This window comes from Etheostoma cragini, chromosome 19, assembly GCF_013103735.1.
Source record: "Etheostoma cragini isolate CJK2018 chromosome 19, CSU_Ecrag_1.0, whole genome shotgun sequence".
Lineage (NCBI taxonomy): Eukaryota > Metazoa > Chordata > Actinopteri > Perciformes > Percidae > Etheostoma > Etheostoma cragini.
The window spans coordinates 12,953,909-12,972,854 of record NC_048425.1 but is presented as its reverse complement, the minus strand read 5'-3'; the positions used below and the strand labels follow the sequence as shown (position 1 = coordinate 12,972,854).

At 38.8% G+C, this 18,946-nt stretch overlaps 1 protein-coding gene across 5 annotated transcripts in view; it reads left to right on the top strand.

Moving 5' to 3' along the window:
• Positions 1-1,116: 1,116 nt before the first annotated feature.
• Positions 1,117-18,946, top strand: part of elavl2 (ELAV like neuron-specific RNA binding protein 2) — a 44,006-nt gene continuing 26,176 nt past the window's right edge. The window contains exon 1 of one of the 5 annotated variants that reach the window (XM_034856493.1): positions 1,117-1,537. The gene's annotated coding sequence lies outside the window, so the exon portion shown is untranslated. Of the gene's footprint in view, positions 1,538-2,903; positions 3,033-18,946 lie in introns of those variants that run through there. The other 4 variants (XM_034856491.1, XM_034856489.1, XM_034856490.1 and 1 more) reach the window with 4 other exon arrangements.

Here is an 18,946-nt window from a genome sequence, read left to right as displayed (position 1 = left end):
ATACTGTATGTATGTATGTTTATTTGTAACTACTGTGCATTGTTGGATACTTGTCCAGTTGTGTTAAAGGTTTTCTGCAGTGAGTTTATGAGCTTATAGCCTTAAACACTGCTTCTGTACTGGATTATATATGTCTGACAGCGTCGATGTCCCTTTTTACTTGGATCCACGTGAGCCTAACTGTTGCTCCACCCTCTGGAAGGCGACAACAGATGTGCATGGGATAAGCCTGCTAACACTCCTGCTGTGTGCTCCACTATGTGCATCATGTTGCTGTGCTATTACTCAAATACATGCTCAAATAAAGCCTTTTACAGCTGACACATTGTGAACAACAGAATGATGAACAGATGAACGCCCACGTTTTGTTTCTAGCCTTTAGGTCGAGCGTGGAGGGCTGACCATTGACTGTAAGTGTCTGAGGCAGACAGTGGGAAGCGTGTAGGATGCCCCACAGCTACCGTACTGGAGAACCGCGCTGTCCTTGGTGCTGGAAGCTGCTGAATGCAGGGGATTTGCTTCCTGCACCGATACACACGGGTTTGCAAAATCAGACTCTGCCTTCAGATAGTAGGCTATGTCCTGACAAATGATATGAGAGTGCTGAAATGGCGCAGACACTGAGGTGCCGTGATAAAGCAAAAAAAAAAAAAAGCTATAAAACATGGGTAATGACGAGCACGGTCGGCTCAATAGGAGAATGTTTCGGAGTTGTTTATTGTCTCATATGAGGGCTGAAGTCGAATAACGCATCCGGTTAAACACGAGATATTCCTAACCCTTGGAAATAAATAGGATCCGTGTTTTTTCCTTTTCTTGGAAGACGGTGGCAGTGTGGTGATGTGGTGTGAAACACATTTGTGCGTGTCTCGGCAAGGCGATGTTTGACTTCAAATGCCATATTTAGGAGAAAAAAAAATGCTTGATAGTATTGAGTGATTGGGGCGAGGACGAATGGCATCGTGTGATTGGGAACGACGGTTGAGCCCAACGAGGACCGCGTAAGAGCCAATCGGATTGGAGAGCTTCTGTGTGCATAAGCGGTGGATGGAGCTACTCTGGGTATACTTCCGCGTCAAATGCGTGTTCATATGTAGGTTGAATGGATGAAACGGAGAGAGCGGAGAGGTATAGGCATGCTGTGATACGGCTCTATATATTTGCCGGCAGGACTATCTTCCTTTTAAAGACAACCTCCTCCTAGCATTAGTTTCCACTCAGTGATGTCGCGTATTTGTGTGGCGCACCTGTAAAGAGCGAGACAGGCAGAAGCCGGCTTTTTTAATTATTTGATTCCTTTTGTTTCTTCTGTTCCTTTTTTTTTCCTTTTTGTTTCATGCATTTTCTGAAAGGAAGTCATTTCTGTGTTTTGATTTAATAAATATTTCATTTCCTCATTTTATCTTGTTTGTGTTGGCTTTTATGTTTCCAAGTTTGAACTAAGAGCGCGGAATCATCATTTTACGAGCTATTGGCCAGGTGTTTCATTCAGAGATTGTTTGCCTAAGGACGTCCATAACTTTCAAATATAGAAACGGTAAGATATTTTTTACACATTTGCTCATTCACCTGAAACATATTTATTCGATATATATATTTTTTGAATCCTGTGTTAATTCTTTGAAGACAGTGTGGACAGCAGATCATGCATTCACTGTAGTCTAAGGCTGTCCCTTTGCATGCAAACGCGACAGGAAAGTGACCGTGATGCATTCATGTCTTTATTGACGGCTGATTATTATTATTTTTTTTTTTTTTAACTGGATAGTGACCGTGATGCATTCATGTTTTTACTGACGGCTGATTATTATTAATATTTTAACTGTGAATTACGGTGCCTTGGCATATCATAGACTTACACGATAGGACAAGTAGGCTATCTCTGCACATGTGCTCATTTCAACATCTTCCAACATTCAGACAGGGGCTCATGTATTGCTCCAGTGTGTAGAAATGTAGGCCCTGGTAGAGTACTGGAAACGTGGGATCCGCACAGCAGTCAGTTATGTTACCGCATCTCAAGTAAAAACCTTATGGAGGAAATATTTCACTAACACGGCACATTAGTAATTGAAATAATGGCGGCAGTAAACTACTCAAATGTAGCCTATTCAATTCTTAATCTGAGCTCTTTCATCAATATATTGCATTTTATGAAGGATTTGAATTTAGAAACATGGCCATATACACATGTGATTACAACTAAGCGGTAGGCTATTGTGAGGACCCCTTCTTCGATGGAAATGTAAAGTAGCACATAGGGCTGAGTTGTCACTTCAGTGTAACTCTTAAAAGAAGTATTGCTATATAGGTTAAGTGCAGCCGGTGTGTTGCACTACTTGGAGTTGCTGGATGATACTTTCTTAATTCTGCTATCATAGGCTTATTTGAATGGAATTTTTGAATTCCCACGCAGGTCTTAATTGTAAAACATATATAGCCTACTAAAAGAAATCACACTCTAGATTTAGTTAATCGTCTTCATGCCAGAGGCCACTTTAGAATCAGCAGTCCCAACTGATTAGGTTTATCTTTTCATACCTATATTAATGCTAATTTCTGTGTTGTAACAGTGGAGCCAATGCCGTCTAAAATAGAAAACAATTCTTACAATTTCCCTATGTGGCCGTATTGTAGTGCATTAAATTAAACAAATCTATAATTTGGCTTGTTTTCCCTGAATACCCCTGGGTCCCTGGTTTAGGGCCACTGCTCCCGCATTTTTATTGTTAGTTTTTTCTTCTTCTTTGCATTGACATTTTGCTTGAAATGGCACTTAGGCTACAATCTAGCCTATCTAGCCGCTAGATAGGTAGCATGAAGCAAAAGTACACCTGCAGCAAATCAATTACTTGATTTCCGGGGTAGAGACGGGGTCTTCGCTGATTGGCTGAGGGTCCGAGTAGTTTACTTACGTTGGACGTGTTCCCGCCACCGCCCCCTTTTCCACTGCGCAAAGATTGAGACCAACAGTTTGATGTCTGCGGACTTCTCATTAATAAATACACGTGACGCGGATTGGACAACGCAAGGTAAGACACCACAAAGTAAAAATGTAAAAATACGAGCTGGCCAAATCAACTATGCCGACAATGTACATAGAAAAAGGGCATTTAACGAGTTACGGTTGCTAGCAAGGTCCAACTAATGCTGTCAGCACGCCAACAGTCGGACATGTTGCTGGCAGAACTTCATAGGAAATATTCGTGTTTTAACGTAACATAACGGACAGCATTATCCAGCCTTAAGCTAGCCAAATTCATAACTTATGTATTAGCAAGCGCAGACACAAATTTCTGTGCTAGCTAACATGCAAGACACTGTTTTTAGAATTGAGCACAAACAGAGTTGTGACTGTGATAATAAAAACTTGCTTTTTGGCGAATTTGTCCGAACCGCGTTTGACTAAACCCCAGCACATGCTGGGCTAACCTTAATAAAGACTAGCATGAAGGCGCGGTTTCACAAAGTTATGCTTAAATGCAATAACACAACAATTTTTGGCCATTTAGCGTTTGCTGTAGGTTAGGCAACGATGGTTTGGGATTATTTACTCAGTAATTTGGATTTAGCATGAACCCAGTTTCAGTCGCAGTTGAGATGGTTGCGCAGGTTGCCCGCAGTAGCACAGGTGTCACTGATTAATCAATTAAGCAAGTCAGCTCTTAACGCTCCCCCTTTATCCACCTTACGTTGTAGTTTGCCTGATTAGAAACACCTTGCAATTAGTTAGTTTCAAGCGTCACATTTTACGGTTTCAACATAGCATGGGGGTTAATTCGGCCCATATATGAAGACAACATGCATTTATTGAGAAATGTAGTAGCAGGTGTAGTATTATGCTGTGGCTAGTCATTTTCAATAGGCTACTGCAGAAATTGCGTCATGAATTCCTGAATTAAAACTACATTAGTAGAACATTATTTATATTTATTCACATGTTTACACACAATGGCCATTATTGTGGTAGTTTATCCCATGTGTTTCTCATTTCAGTACATGAACCGTATTTTGCTTTGTGATGTTTGATTTTAATGAATGTAATCATAATTAACGACCTGATCTCATGGTGATTAATACTGTCACTCATAGTCAATAAGGCAGTTTTGGGTTTATTGAACTTCAGGCAAACGAGCAGGGTGTTGTTTGTTGCAGTTTTTGTGCTCAAGGGCTTTGAGGAATAAACAAAGGTGTATTCTTTCTACTTTGCATTTTTCTGTGCGTATGATTGTAGTATCTGGGCTTGAATATTGAGCAGGTGAATGTGCTAAAGCCACAGGCATCAGAGTTATAGTTGGCAGTCTGCAGCGAATAATCGTCAGTTGGTAGGTCATATAAAGATTACATATTGTGGAGCCAGCAGCTAAGAGCCTGACCAGTTAATTTACCACGAGGTTGCCAACAAACAGGATAGCTGTGGTTCTGTGGGCATAAGGGGACTGCCCAGCAAATGAAAATGTTGACAGTGCAGCAATTCACCAATCACTTGAAGAAATTAAGCACTTAACTTAAGTAATGAAAATACCATAATTGTTTTGTATGCAAAAAATACAAAAACAATCTTTATGAGAAATTGCCTAAATAAGGTTCTATTTAATTTGGGTGTTTGTGGTTTTAAGAGCATGCATAAGTAGTGATATTGTGAAATTTTGCTACAATATACAATTTGTTGAGCGCGCAAAAGATGAGATCTTGATTCAAATGGTCGTTGATGATCTCATCACAAGTCCAGCTTTAGTATATGTAGTACTCAGACATGCCCCCATTATTTATTTTTTTATATATATATATATATATATATATATATATGATGTTTTTAGACCTATTTCCTCTTCAGGTTTCATGCAACTTCCAGAATTTCAGCAGCCTCTGTGCTACTGAGAGTGACAAGAGATAAGAGCGGTTGTCTTTATGTATTATTGAGCCCCCACGTTTTCCTTTCTAAATAAAGGCTGCTGACAGAGTGACTAAAATGCAGGACAGTGAGTGAACTTCCAAAGGCCACATCACTGTGCTTTATAAGGAAATGTGTGCTGCTATCAAAACTGGGTTAGTGTACAGTAGGGCTGTTGGAACGAATTCCGAAGTCCAAATTAATTTGAGTGGTAAAATTACTATTCAAATGTGTATATATATTTTTTTATAAACGTTAGCGAATCTCCCTCTCCTCGCCTTGGCCTTACCCGCATGTGAAAACAAAAATGCTTTTATAATGTCACGTCTGATGAACAATAAGTTAGTGGAAGTGAGAAACACAAGACACTGAGAGGTCTTGGATTACGGAGCTAATGTTACTCACTGAGTAATGTTAGAAACCTTACAGCTGTAGTGACGGGCTGCGGCTGGAAATCATTGTAACATGACGTTAAAATTGAAATCCACTGAGCCAAAATGCTTATCATTTGTTAGCTTGTTCTTGTTTCCTAACTGCGTTGAGAGTTATAGGAACTTGGCTGGGAGCTTCATGGAGACAGCTACAGATTTTTTAGCTGTCCTTCAGCTGTCAGTTTTCATCGACTTCATATATTACCTTCTAATAGTTGTATTTGAAGTACCGTGAGAAGTGTAGTAAATATGAATAACAGACTGTATTTGTGCATTAAATATACAAATATTATTTGAATATTTAAAATTCAACAAACGCAATTGAATGATATAGATGATTGACAGCTCTAGTACACAGTTGGTGTCTTTAGCAAAAAGAAGCAGTTTTGCCCCTTTGTCCATACATACATGTCCATCCCATCCCCCTTTTTCCTCTTCATGGCCTCTCCCTCTACTCCTCTCTGCAGAGCATCTAGTCTGGGCTCTGGATGCTGCACAGGACTGTTTTTATTGGGTCCTCATTTTCTATTGGCCACAGGGTGGCCCTCCCTCTGCATGTGTGTGGGTTATTACTGGAGGCCAGCAATGCAGTGTCACTGCATCACTGAAGCTTTTATAGATAACCACATCTCATGCTCTGTATAGGTGTTATGTGGTATTCGTTGATGTGTGTGTGCCTGTATTGGTGTGTAGGGCTCAGATGATGAGAAGCATCATTTTTAATTTTATACTATTAGATTGGCTCTCAAAGCAACTGCATTGTAATGTCTAAACCCTAATTTGAGTGTTTGTCAAAGTAAGGTTAATAGTCTAAGACCTCCAGTAAATAGCACAGGCACTTAACAGACTGAAACGTCACAACCTCAGCGATAATTTCACTAGCAAATGACCCCAAATGTCACTTTTTTATTAGTTTTAGCCACTCTTAGTGTTGTCATTTGTATAAGTATGGTTTGTTATCTTGCTTTTCCAGCTATCGTGGTAGGTAATTATGGTAGGTCTGTTTAAACTTTTGTAATAAGGAGATATCATTTAAGAGTTTTACAGTGGGAGAGCATGACTACATCCAATGTATTAGATAAAGCAGCACAAACCTGCATTTAAAAACCAGTACGACCATCTGAGCACAAGCAATGGTAATTGTTACCAACATCATATTAAACAGTTGTAAGAATAAGCAAAACAAGTGTTGGTGAGAAATCGTGCACTTTTACTTTGGCAGGCAGGCTGACAATTATAACTCACTCTTCAGTATTCTGCGATGTAAGGGGGCTGCTGCTGCATAGCTACCCGCTCTTCACCCTACTCACTGTAGCATTGCACCTTCAGGACAAACCGTATTAAAGTATTAAGAGGGCTTCTATGTTGGCCTTCTTGCTGATCTTTAAATGTTAATCTGTGAACAAAGCTGATTTTATAGTATTAATGGTAGAGCAAAGATACAGTGAAACACTAAGCAGAGGTTTGAGGTGTGGCCTAGTAGCAACGTTGACAGTAGTCGTCTTGCTATCAAGTGACGTAATTGCTCAACCATGTTCCCTTGTCTTTGTAATTAAAATGATTCAAAATTGACTACGTAATTGAACTGACCAGGTGAAAATCAAAGTAGTAAATATTTCACTGCCCACCAGGGACAGCTACATAAAAAATGAATGCGTACACCTAAGAATGACTTCACCATGGTTAATTCTGTTAGTTTTTGCTCCACAGTACTACTTACACCTTGTTTTTTATCAAAGTGCAAGTAATCTGGATCATTTTACAGCATTTTATGTTGTATGTAACATTTGCCTTTGCACACTTCAGTGTGTGGGCAGACTGGTCACATCTATGTTTTCAGATGGGATATTTTGAACTGTTACTTGTGGGCTTTTAGTTTTCAAGGACAGGCTGTGCATGTCAGTGTGTTCTTCACTCTGCAGCTTGTCACGCGTACTTGGTCAATTTAATCCTCTGAGGAGCTAGTAGCAGAAATTTCGTGCCTCCTCACTTTAAGTGCTCAGTGTCACATCAGTACATGCTGATCTCACTCTTGGCTTCAAGTTCAAGAAGTTCTACAGTTACTCAGATCTGTAAATGGACCGAATTGCCCAAATGTTATTGTATGACACAAATTTAAAGGTTCTACTGCATTTCCCCTCATCAATCTAGTGTTTGAAAAAAAAAATTAACAGTAGTTTAATCTAGTGTTTTCATCCCATAAAAGCTCTTATAGAAATTGACTATATAGTATACTTTGTTTTATATAATCATGGAAATTGACAGACTGGCTGAAGAAAACAGATGCAAAGCATGGTTATGCAATCAACCTATGTGCAATCAAATAAAAGCATTGAATGCCACGTTGCTGGAAATGCATTACAAGTATCAATCAGTGTTTATGTTTTCTTTCTAGTCATACTATCATTGTTCAGGCTGACAGATGTGGATTCCGGATGTGTTAAAGACATACTAACAGAGTTAAGTGTATTTAACTTTGTTGCTGCCTCCCTTTATCGCTCAAATCCTTCAGAGGAAATTAAACTTTTGTGACATACCAAGTATGATAGTCTCAAATGTTAGCTAGAATAGATTGCTCGATTGCATCCACTAAAACTGCTGTTAATTAAAGCTGTATCCTCAGGTGGAAGTTGTGACTTAAATAAATCATTTAGATTTTATTGATTTACTTTAGAGCTAAAGTACTGAAGTATTCTTGATTGCAGGTTAAATTTGTCAAACATTTATCCTCAGGTAGTGGTATGTCAGGAGTTTTACAAGTGAACAGGATTAGGGCGGCATCTAACAATTTTTAGTACCAATAAATCTTGTTTTTATAATCAATCAATTGTTTATCTAAAAAAAGAAATTACAAAACTGAATAATGCTTGTCACAATTTCTCAAACTATTGTGACGTCATGTTGCTTAATTTGTCCTACTTACAGTGGCTGAACAGGATGCAAGCACATAGTGTAAGGTTGTGATTGATTCCATACCAGTTGAATTCCAGCTGTACTGTTAAGAGTTTGATCATCTGTGAAGTCTTGCTTCTAAACACCCACTCAGTGATTTTTCCATGTAATTAATTAGCACAATCAGTGATTTTCTAAACAGGGCCAGCACCTTCAGCTCAGAGGTTGAAGCATGATACATGGCTAAGGCACAAATCAGAGTATAAGAACTGTCAAAGTCTTTGAATGAACCACTTGCATGTAAAGGAATGACAAAGCTTTGTTGTTAGTTTGGAATGCCCGTTATGGTCTTTGCATATTCCCATAGAAACAATAGTGTGTGTGTGTGTGTGTGTGTGTGTGTGTGTGTGTGTGTGTGTGTGTGTGTGTGTGTGTGTGTGTGTGTGTGTGTGTGTGTGTGTGTGTGTGTGTGTGTGTGTGTGTGTGTGTGTGTGTGTGTGTGTGTGTGTGAGAAGTCAAAATCGTTGAGCGTATTTAAATTGGGAATCTCTGTATTCTCTTCATAGTAATTCTGCTTGCAGAGGGTTTTCTTCCCCTTGTGAGAATGCTGTGGGATCTGAGAGTACCAATAACTAAACACACTACACTTTAATGAGTCCTAAAAGGCAGCCTGATCATTGGGGTAAAATTGTCGAGGTGGATGAGTTTATCTTAGCAACGATGAGAAAACAGAAGAACCTTGTGGTCTTTATCTGGGAATAGTTTCTGACAAAAACTGGGAGGCAAGGCCTTTAGGGAAACAAGATGCTCTGCACTCAAGTGACTGGACTATGAGGAGGCTGCTGGCTGCACACAGTGAAAGCTTGACTGGAATTTTTGGGGAAATGCATCTTGCCAAGCTTTCTCTTCCAAGTGTTTATCTAATGAAATATTTCTGCCTTGTGGCACTATCTCAAGTGGGCCAATAGCCAATGTTGTGCTTTGTGGTTAGAATAAAAGGTAAAACATATGAAATGTAAATTGAAGTAATTTTCTTTAACACAATAGTTCTGTTGTGGCCTGCTTTTCTCCTGTTATTATGCATGTGGGGAGTCTGTTTGTGTCTTGGAATTAGTTATAGTTATAATAGTTATATTTTAAGATCTAACCAATGTAAAGAGCAGCAGTAAGATAAGTTGACCTGTAATGTTAAAGCCCCCATCCTTATGTGAATGGAATGCTTGCAGTGTATGGTTTTAATGTTGACTAGGGCTGTAACGATAAACCAAACCCATGATATGGTGTAATATCACTCTTTTTGACCCACAATTCGATACAAACGTTGATTCTTGAGAAAAAAGATTTTTATTAAATTACATTTGAAAAACCTGTTTAAACAAACGCCACCTATGCACATAGGTAGCAGACAGCTATACACTTGTATAGCTTGTACACTTGTCGCACTGTTGCTTTCTCTGTAGGAAACTACTGGAACTGTTGGGTCCTTGTGGATTCTGGAGTGTGGTCTAGACCTACTCTATCTGTAAAGTGTCTTGAGATAACTCTTGTTGTGATTTGATACTATAAATAAAATTGAATTGAATTGAACTTGTACCGGCGTTGATGTTTAGTGCATTGTCGGACACATGCAGCCACTTTCCTGAAACCACAGCGGTCCACGGCGTGTTTGTCCGCCTGCAGGTTGTCAGTTGTGTCTGCCTGGTATAGCCTACTCTTGCTGGTCCTCATCATTATAGTTTAGTGTCACGTAGCTCTCCACAAGCAGAAAAAAGAGGAGCTTAAAACGCAACTTGCGATGTGGTCTTGGGATTTGGATAGAAAGGATAACTCTGGGAGTTGGAAGGGGGGTGTCACGCCTTATCACATTGCGACACAGGTTTGAGGATCTAAGCGTTCGGTTTCATATCTCATATCGTTACAGCCCTAACGTTGACAGCACTAACCTCAATTAGTATTGCTTTAATCAGCTGAGTGTAAACCTGCTGAGCAAGGTCATTTGACATGAAGGATGACTAATTTTTATTAATGTCGTAATTGCCTAAATAAAATATTTGGACCAATGCAATCAGGCAAAACCCATGTGTAGTTGTTTTTGGGTATGGCAATAACTGAGTTATCTTTATAGATCATATCTGTTTTTAGTTGTTTTAACTGAGTAAATTGCATATACTGTATATATGCATGTTGTAGAATAATTATAGGAGGGATGATATTGATAAAATCCTTCTCTGGAATTTTCTATCACAATGTTGCTATACAGGGTGATACAGTAGATTTCCTGGCAGAACGGCAAAGTAAAAGTTGTTTTTACCTTGATGTGTTAGGTTTGAGTGTTGATGCAATTAGCACTTATAACCTGCAGCTGTCTATTTATTGTATCTAGTTTTCTACCATCTCTAGACATGTGTTGCAAATATGTTGAACCTTTGAATAACAGGTAACACAGTGCGGTTCAGGCAGCTTATTTCCATCCAAAACCCATCCGAGTCCAGACATTGTCTTTTTGGTCTAAACCAAGCCGAGCCCAACAGCTAATTTAAGCTGAAGCACTGAGTTGGTGTTACATCAATATTTAGCACCTGAAATAGGCGGTGTTGTGTTTGTGTTGTCATGTAGGCTAAATAACAAACCCCAGCACTGGAAACAGTAGTAAGCCAACACAGACAGGTCTGTCATTTTTATTCAGACGCCAGTCTCTGTGAGTATTGACTGTAAAGTGGGATACTGCTGCAGTTGAATGTTTCATAAAGTAAGCAAACACCCCAAAAAAATGCAGAGTGGAGCCAGACCCTGACCTTACAACAGCTGCAGCAGCTAATAGGGAATTAAACTCAAGTTGGTAATCTTGCTAGTGACTTTATTGTATGTTAATGTTGTTAATTGTTTTACTTTTTTTTTGTTAACATTCCCAGTTAGCTAACGTTAGCCTGTTCAATGTTACAGTTACAACAGCCAACAAATCAGCAGCCGACGTTTGCATTTACAGTGAGTGAGCTAAAGATAACGTTGCGTTAAAAGTCAAAACTCTGCAACAGCTCAAATCATGTCACTGAAGTTACCACTCAGCTTTAATTACCGGTACGTACTTTTCTTCACCCCCTATAAGACACAGGGCTGCAAAGAGATCTCTCCATTGCCTTTTGTCCTTGGAAACATGCTGCGCCTCTTTCTCCGACATGATGCATCCTGTTTAGCAGCTCCTCCAACTTTAAGAAACACCATCCCGTAGGGACATTTGCAGTCCCTATACAAAAACTTGTTTTGCATAGGGCCCCGAAAATGGCTAACTGGAAAAAAAGGACGGCACTGTTGTTGCCAACTTGTTCTTAGTTTGTGGTTTGATTCACTTTGACTTTCTAATCTTTTCAGACCAATTTAAATATAAAGATTAAGGATCAATCGTATCATTTTCATAATTTATTTGTTAAAGGCTACTTTCAATTATGCTAATTTTAATGCAGAAAAACTGTTTAAATTTGGTGTGGTCCACATTCATTTCAAGACCACTTAAGTTGTATTTTGGGACAGTTTCAGGTGGATGGTGAAAAAAGTTAAGACCCCTGGCTTGGGTTCATTTTACTTGACATGGTGCTTTAACATCAAACAAAAATGATGGACCTACTGTCTGTGTTGGGCTACTTGTATACTTGTACACTATGAACAGTACACATCACTATGAAGATACTTTTTGGCCATATGTCCTTGGAGATTGAGACCATGTCAACTTCTTACTGGCCTTGAACAATTGACTGCTCTTGTCCAAACATTCCTGTGTTATTGTTTCATCTACTGAATGAAATGTATGTGGTATTGGGTCATAGGTTAAAGCAATTTGCTTTATGGCTGTGGCTTCTATTTTTGCTTGGGTTACATAGTCAGATGGTATAACCTATTCAGAAGCCTGAAAACAATGACTATGTTTACATGCACACATTTTATTAGTGAAGTCAAGCAGTTCCTGAAGAATGCATTTTCCACTTTTATCATTTTCAGTTTTGGATGTTTTGAAATAAAAAATAAAGACAGATGCCTATCGCAAGTACAACGCCCAAACCGTCTTAACCCTCTGAACTCCAGACTTGCCCACGAGCAAAAACGGCACCTCCGATTCATAGTTTAATCATTTAATAACCATAAAAGATAGACTTACCAAAAGTTGCCGCTAAAAGCTAACGAGCTAGCGGTTACGGCGGTCTCTGCCGGGTTTTTCTTGCATCTACAGGTGATTTTCTGTGCAGCCTGGAACTTGTGCCTTTTTCAGTTTTGTTGAGCATTAAATCCAAACCGTTGTAGCCAAGATTTATCCTTTTAATGTCCATAATTCATCGCGTTTTTGCTCATTTCTGCTGCTAGCTCCCTGCTCTGTGTCTGCTCTGTGTTTACGGAAGCGAAGGCAGCAGTATGCCCATATATGCGAGACTACGTAACCGAAAGGGTATGGAGGGTGGAAAGTGCCCAATCCTTCCAGTCAAACTAGTCTAGTATGCGATCAAAGATGTTGTAGCGTACAAGATAGATAACTACCGTTTTACAAAGGACAATGGCGTCACTGGTTTGAGATTTGGTTTGTATTTGGGCCTTTTTTGAAGAAATGTAAATGGTATGTGCTTTAAGAGTTATTTTTATTATGTTTATTTTTGCATGTAGGAGAACTGTTTTAGACAACACAAATACTTGTGTAGCATTGCTGTGGGTGTAATATCAATAAATATGACATTAGTATGTTGAATATTGGCATAAGTAAATCTCATGAGAACAAAAGCGTCTGGACTTCCTTTGAAAAAAATTATATTTTGTCAACTGTTATGATTATTTCTTCATAGACATATGAGAAGTGTTTCAGAGAGGAAAATGGCTCAGGTTTTACTGCTCTGTCTGTGATATCAATACATATCTGTGAGATTCATGTTCAGTTTTATTTATTTGTCTTTAAGGTCCTACAACCATTTTTAACATTCAAGGGACCTCACTGCAGCCCAAATATTTTAATAACCCAGTTTGTCCTGAAAAAAATGTTAATATCTTGACTGTAGACAACAGGGTTGATGTTTTACAAGATTATTATAAAATAAATCCAGACGGACAATGAACTGTAAAAATGGCCTTAGGGTTCAGAGGGTTAAACTTGCTTTCTTTTGGTCAGACCAAGTAAAGTAAAGAAAGATATTAAAATAATAAATAATAGTATGAAACACAAGTGTATTGTCAAATGTAGTTATATCATTACCCTGAACACAGAAAGTCGGTCAGTAAGCAAAGCTATTACGAAGCGGCAAGCAAAGGATGCTGCTTCAATGTATTTTCATACGTGCATTGAGGAATCTGTGCATTCTGTTTTATACATAGCTTCTGATGTGCCACATATTGGCATATATTTTTTTTATCGAATACATATATTGATATTACAACAATATTTTAGAGTTGACTATTGGTGCTTTCATGAAATATTTACACAATTAGCGTTAAAACAGAAATCCAACGTGAATTCAACCACTGAGTGGTAAAGGCCAGTTGAAATGTCTAAGTTCAGGAAATTGCATCACTTAGCTGGAATGCAGCCGCAAAAACTAGGAAACGACAACAGATATGCCATATTAGATATTCCAATACCCAAAGTCTGTAGGGATGGGAAAAACATTTTCTTTACAGTCCTGCTTGTTGGTAATGCGCCCTGGCATAAATACATTCTCACTAATGACATGCTTTATCCGTGCACAGAGAAACCCGCTGCTCTAAGAGCAGATCTACATATCAGATATATTTACTGTTGTACATCATGTACATTGTTGTATTTAGTCAAGCTGTCAGTGAACTCTGATCCCACGCACTCACATTACACTTCCAGTTTTTCATGCTTGAGGTCATAATTATTTTCTGATCGAATAAGAGTCCAGAGCGGATCCACAGCTGTTTGACCGAGCTGTTTCAATTTGTCAGTTTGCGTGCATTTATGTACATCACGATTTGCAGGACAGCCGAACGCTCCAAATGGTGGCAACAGCTGAAAGGTGGCAGTGTTGTAAAACAATTAAGAGACAATCGTGACAGCTGCACTGACTTAATTTAGTAAAAATTCTCATGACTATTGTAAAAAAAATAAAGAATTGGTGCAAAAGTTCTTCACTGAAGGTGTAACGGGAGTGAAAGGAAAGGGGAGGGAGGCTGTGTGAAATCCCCAGTATACAGTACATATGTTAATTGATGTTCATATAGGTTACTTGCATGGACGAGAACACCTAACAGTATAATTTGGATGGTAGAGATAAATAAAAGGATACAAGCAAGAAGGCATAACTAATTCAATCTTTTCGGGTTTATGAAATAATAGGAACGTTTGTAATTCATACATTAAACATCTCTATGGCCGAGTATCATGAAACACTAAAAATTGCACATTGGTTTGAGATGCTCTCATTAAGACGTAGTGGTCAGGTTTAAACCTTTCAACCATATAGTTGCAATGCATCACTTAAGTAGTGAAAATCAATTTGCATTTGAGCATGTCAAGTTGACATTTTCACGAGATAAAACAAACAAAAAACTACCGTATTGACCCGAATGTACGACAACCCCAATAATAGGACAACCTCCAGTGTTTCTCCTACCAAAAAAACTGATGCACGAGATAAAGCTTTTATCACACATACAGGCAATTGGCTACAGGCAACCGAAATAACAAACTATGTGGGGGAAAAACAGTCATAAATTGAAATAAAATATAACAAGGCATTTAAAAAAAAAAAATAATAACTAAAACTGTAATGTCTGTTTGCAAAACTAACTAAAATAAAATTGAGTAAATGTAAATGTTCTTAATTTTTTTTGTCAATGTCTTTCATAGAGTTTAGAGATGACATTTATGACCACAATCCTGTTTTATACAGTCTATGCCATAGACGTGCGTTTCAGACTGGGAACCCAAAAATTCCGACATTCCATGTTAAATTAAACCCAACACAGTGCCTCTTGCCTGGCATCATGGTGGTACCAAAAGTTTGGAAGAAAGCAAGAGAGTCCTATTTGATCATGACTGTGTCAGATAAAAGCAAGTGCCTCACAGTGGAAGGTGGTAAAATATGTGGACAGTTTATTACAGGGAAACATCCCACGAATTTGAAAGTACTTTTGAGAATAGTGCACAAGGAGGCTAACCTTGCTTACTTTAACAAGGTATAAGAGAATGCAAAGCCCCCCTCCCCCGTAACAGAAGCTAACCCCAGTACAGGGCATGGATGTATGGGTACAGAGCCAGGCAGCATGACGGAGACAACTGTAGAACAGAGAACACCAAGGCATGCTTTGACCGGCGACCTGAGAGCTGCTGGTTAGGAAATACTAGGGCTGAATGATATTTGAAAATCATTTAATTACCATTTTGTTTTTTTACCAATAATGCGATTTTATATGCAATTGTTTTTTAAGATCTTTGTCTTCTGTATTATGTAACAAAGATGAACAACACAAGATTAGAAAGATTAAACAACCTACTCTTTCCTACAGGCCTGTATGTGATGATGAAATTAGGTGATTCATGAAGTTACTTAATATGAATGACATCTTTTATTTAACTACTTTAATCACAGTAGTATGAGCACTGACCAAGCCTGGTGTAAATATTCTTATGAAAGTCAGAAACAAATGACAAACTAAAGTGCAGAGATATAAACACGAATATGTGGCTTTACCACACTTGGTAGTATTTACATTATTATTTACTGTAATAAACATGTGGCTTGAACTTCAGTTCTCCGTGCCTGTATCCGTTAACTGCATGTATAGACTCAAGCCCAAATAAAACCCTTCATTTTATTAAAATGGCTGTAAAAGTTTTAAACTACAACTCAAGTTGTTTGAGTGACAGAAACCTGCTACGGTGTTGCGTTAGTGTGCCAAGTTGATGCTTTCTCTGCAGAGTGCACACAGATTTCACTCACGAGACCAAATGGCAGCTTATGCGTTTAGGAAATCACATTTTAACATAACGCGATATTATTGCAAATTCAATTAATTGTTCAGCCCTAGTAAACAAGCAGGAACACTAAAAATGGGACGAAGCTTCGGTTAATATGTGTATTGATACTGGGATGTCTTCACAACTGTACACTTTTGAACGCTTTTGTTCAATTGTGTTACACAATCTTCTGAAGAAAGACATACTGAGAAATACAAAAAGTTTTGTTGAGCTACCAATCACCTCAACTCTTTCCAAATTTGACCGATAACGACTCAAACCAATCCCAGCAGTCCCATGTGCCAGACTCTGTATCAGTATGGGACTTTGAGAGCCAATGACCGAACGGGAGTGAGAACGGCTTGACGTCACACATACGTGGCCAAAGTCATTTCCTTGTTTAACAAGACGTGTGTGTGACTCAAACATCTCAAATTGACCAAGGAAGCGTACAGCAATAGACGGTGCAAAACATTTCAGACTGTCCTCCTAACCTGTACACATTTTAACAGCAATGTACGCTGTAATGATTTTTCACTCCGATCTTGCTGAAGCGGCTGCTGTTTCAATCCTGTCAGCTCTGCAGCGGGTGGGGCTGCTTAGTTCCCCCCCACAACTGACGCGCGCGCGCGCGCGCACACACACACACACACACACACACACACATGGTGGATACTGGAAAAACCGGAGATGAGATATACAGGATGACCTCCACTCGTTATTGTAAGTGAAATAAGATAAAGAGCAATAAGTACTTCATCAAACTGTATGAATGTGTCCCAGCCCAGGATAGGAAACTAACAATATAAAGATCAACAAGCCACTGACAGTTGAAATTTGATTCATTCAATAAATTATTTTTTTTGTCTTAAATCCACCAGCCATTACTATATCAACATTTGCAGCATTCTAAGCCTTTTGGTAAGGTTACTAGTTAAAGTAACCTCAGCCTTGAGTAGTTTTATTCTCTCTTCTTTAAAGAACTATAACTTGCTCTGTCTCCCTCAACTTCATTGTAACAAACATACAAAAAACATTTAATCTTTTATCTCAATTTTTTACAAAAGCTCCTGCAACATCAGTCATTTTGGGCCGCAACTATCTCTAAATAAAATGTTTGCGAAATCCTGGAGGGACTGATTAGCTTTGTAGCATCTCATTTGGCAATGGCTTGAATGGAAGATGCATACAAATACAATTATAAATATATATCAATAAATACAATTTTAGGCCTATGTTAACGAGTTTAGAAAGTCATAATGATTATAAAGCCTTAACTATTCCCTCTTAAACCTGCTTTGACATAACGCAGACATATTATTGCCAAACTTGCACCTGTCATATCTCTGCTGCTGGGTCCTGGTCCTGGCCTATCAGTGCTCTCGCTGTCAGTAGTATCAACCTTGGTCTTTCCAATACGTAAGGTTGGTAATTTTGCCCATTTTGACGATTTTGTTCAAACTATACTTTTTTTCTTTCTTTTTTTTACCTCAACTTCAAAGTGCCGCCAACTTCTTTTTCATCTTCACCAACTTTTTTTTCTTTTCAATATTTTAGTTTTTCTCTGTGATCATAACTTTAGGGAAGTAAGTTTCTCAGACAAGGATCAGGCTGAGCCAATCAGATTTAACAAAACACAGGAGCGGGACAAATTGAAATATGACCGCCTGCCAGTCAGACCTCTGATGGACCGTCCGTTAAGGAAATCTCCCCACCCTCCCGATGGCCAGTCCGTCCCTGGTTACTGCTATTTGACACCACTTGTTGTGGATGTATATTGGTGTGTAAAAGTCTAGACCCTGAATAAAGATATATTCATAGAGAAAATGATATTCGGGTAAATACAGTAAATTCTTTTCCGTGCAATATGTATCATTTGCTATAGTGTGTGTGGATCTTTAATGTAACTTTAATTTGCCAACACATAATGCAGATGGAAAAACTGCCTCAACAGCAATGTCTAGTATGTACAGTATAGTGAAGGGGTTGTGTTCGGCCACAGAAGAACCACCACAACAAGTGCTTTAACATTATTATGCCCTTCCTTTTTGTTTTGCCTGCATTGTAGTGGACACATGCAGCCACTTTTCCGTTCGTGTAGACCCGGTCCCACTTCAGCATAAATGTTCCTGCTGGTAAATTGTAAAGCAAATGGCCGTTAACCGTCCCAAGTCCACACAGGAGGTGGAAGCACTTGGTGTGTGTGTGTGTGGACAACTGCGTGTGTGATTGTGTTTACCAGATATTTGACAGTTTTTACTTTACATGTCATTTAGCTGATGCTTTTATCAAAAGCGACTTACAATTGCTTTATATGTCAGAGGTTGCACGCCTCTTGAGCAACTAGGGTTTAAGCGTCTTGCTCAGGGACACATTGGTTGATGTTCACAGTGAGAATCATACCCACTTATGAATCGCTTTTTGACGGGTGCTGAGAAAATTGCTTCTGTTGTTAACAGACAGGCTACTGCTTACGCGAGAATTGACATCCTATGTGAACCCGGCATTAAGCTTACAGATATAAGCAAAAAAAAACTTTTTTTCTCAAAGGTGTAAATTATTGGTGTATAGTGTAATATAATTCCCGGTTTGGCTGGTACACTTGTATGTCAGATCACATGGTGTGGCACCTTAAGTTCAGAGGAGAAAATACTTTGGGAAATCTTTTTTTTAACTAACCGCCGTTATGGAGCTGGCTACTCATCTTAAAACACATGTAGGCCTATACCTCATGTTCATTACTTGTTTTTCCTTTCTAAAGGTGTGTTGCCGATAGAG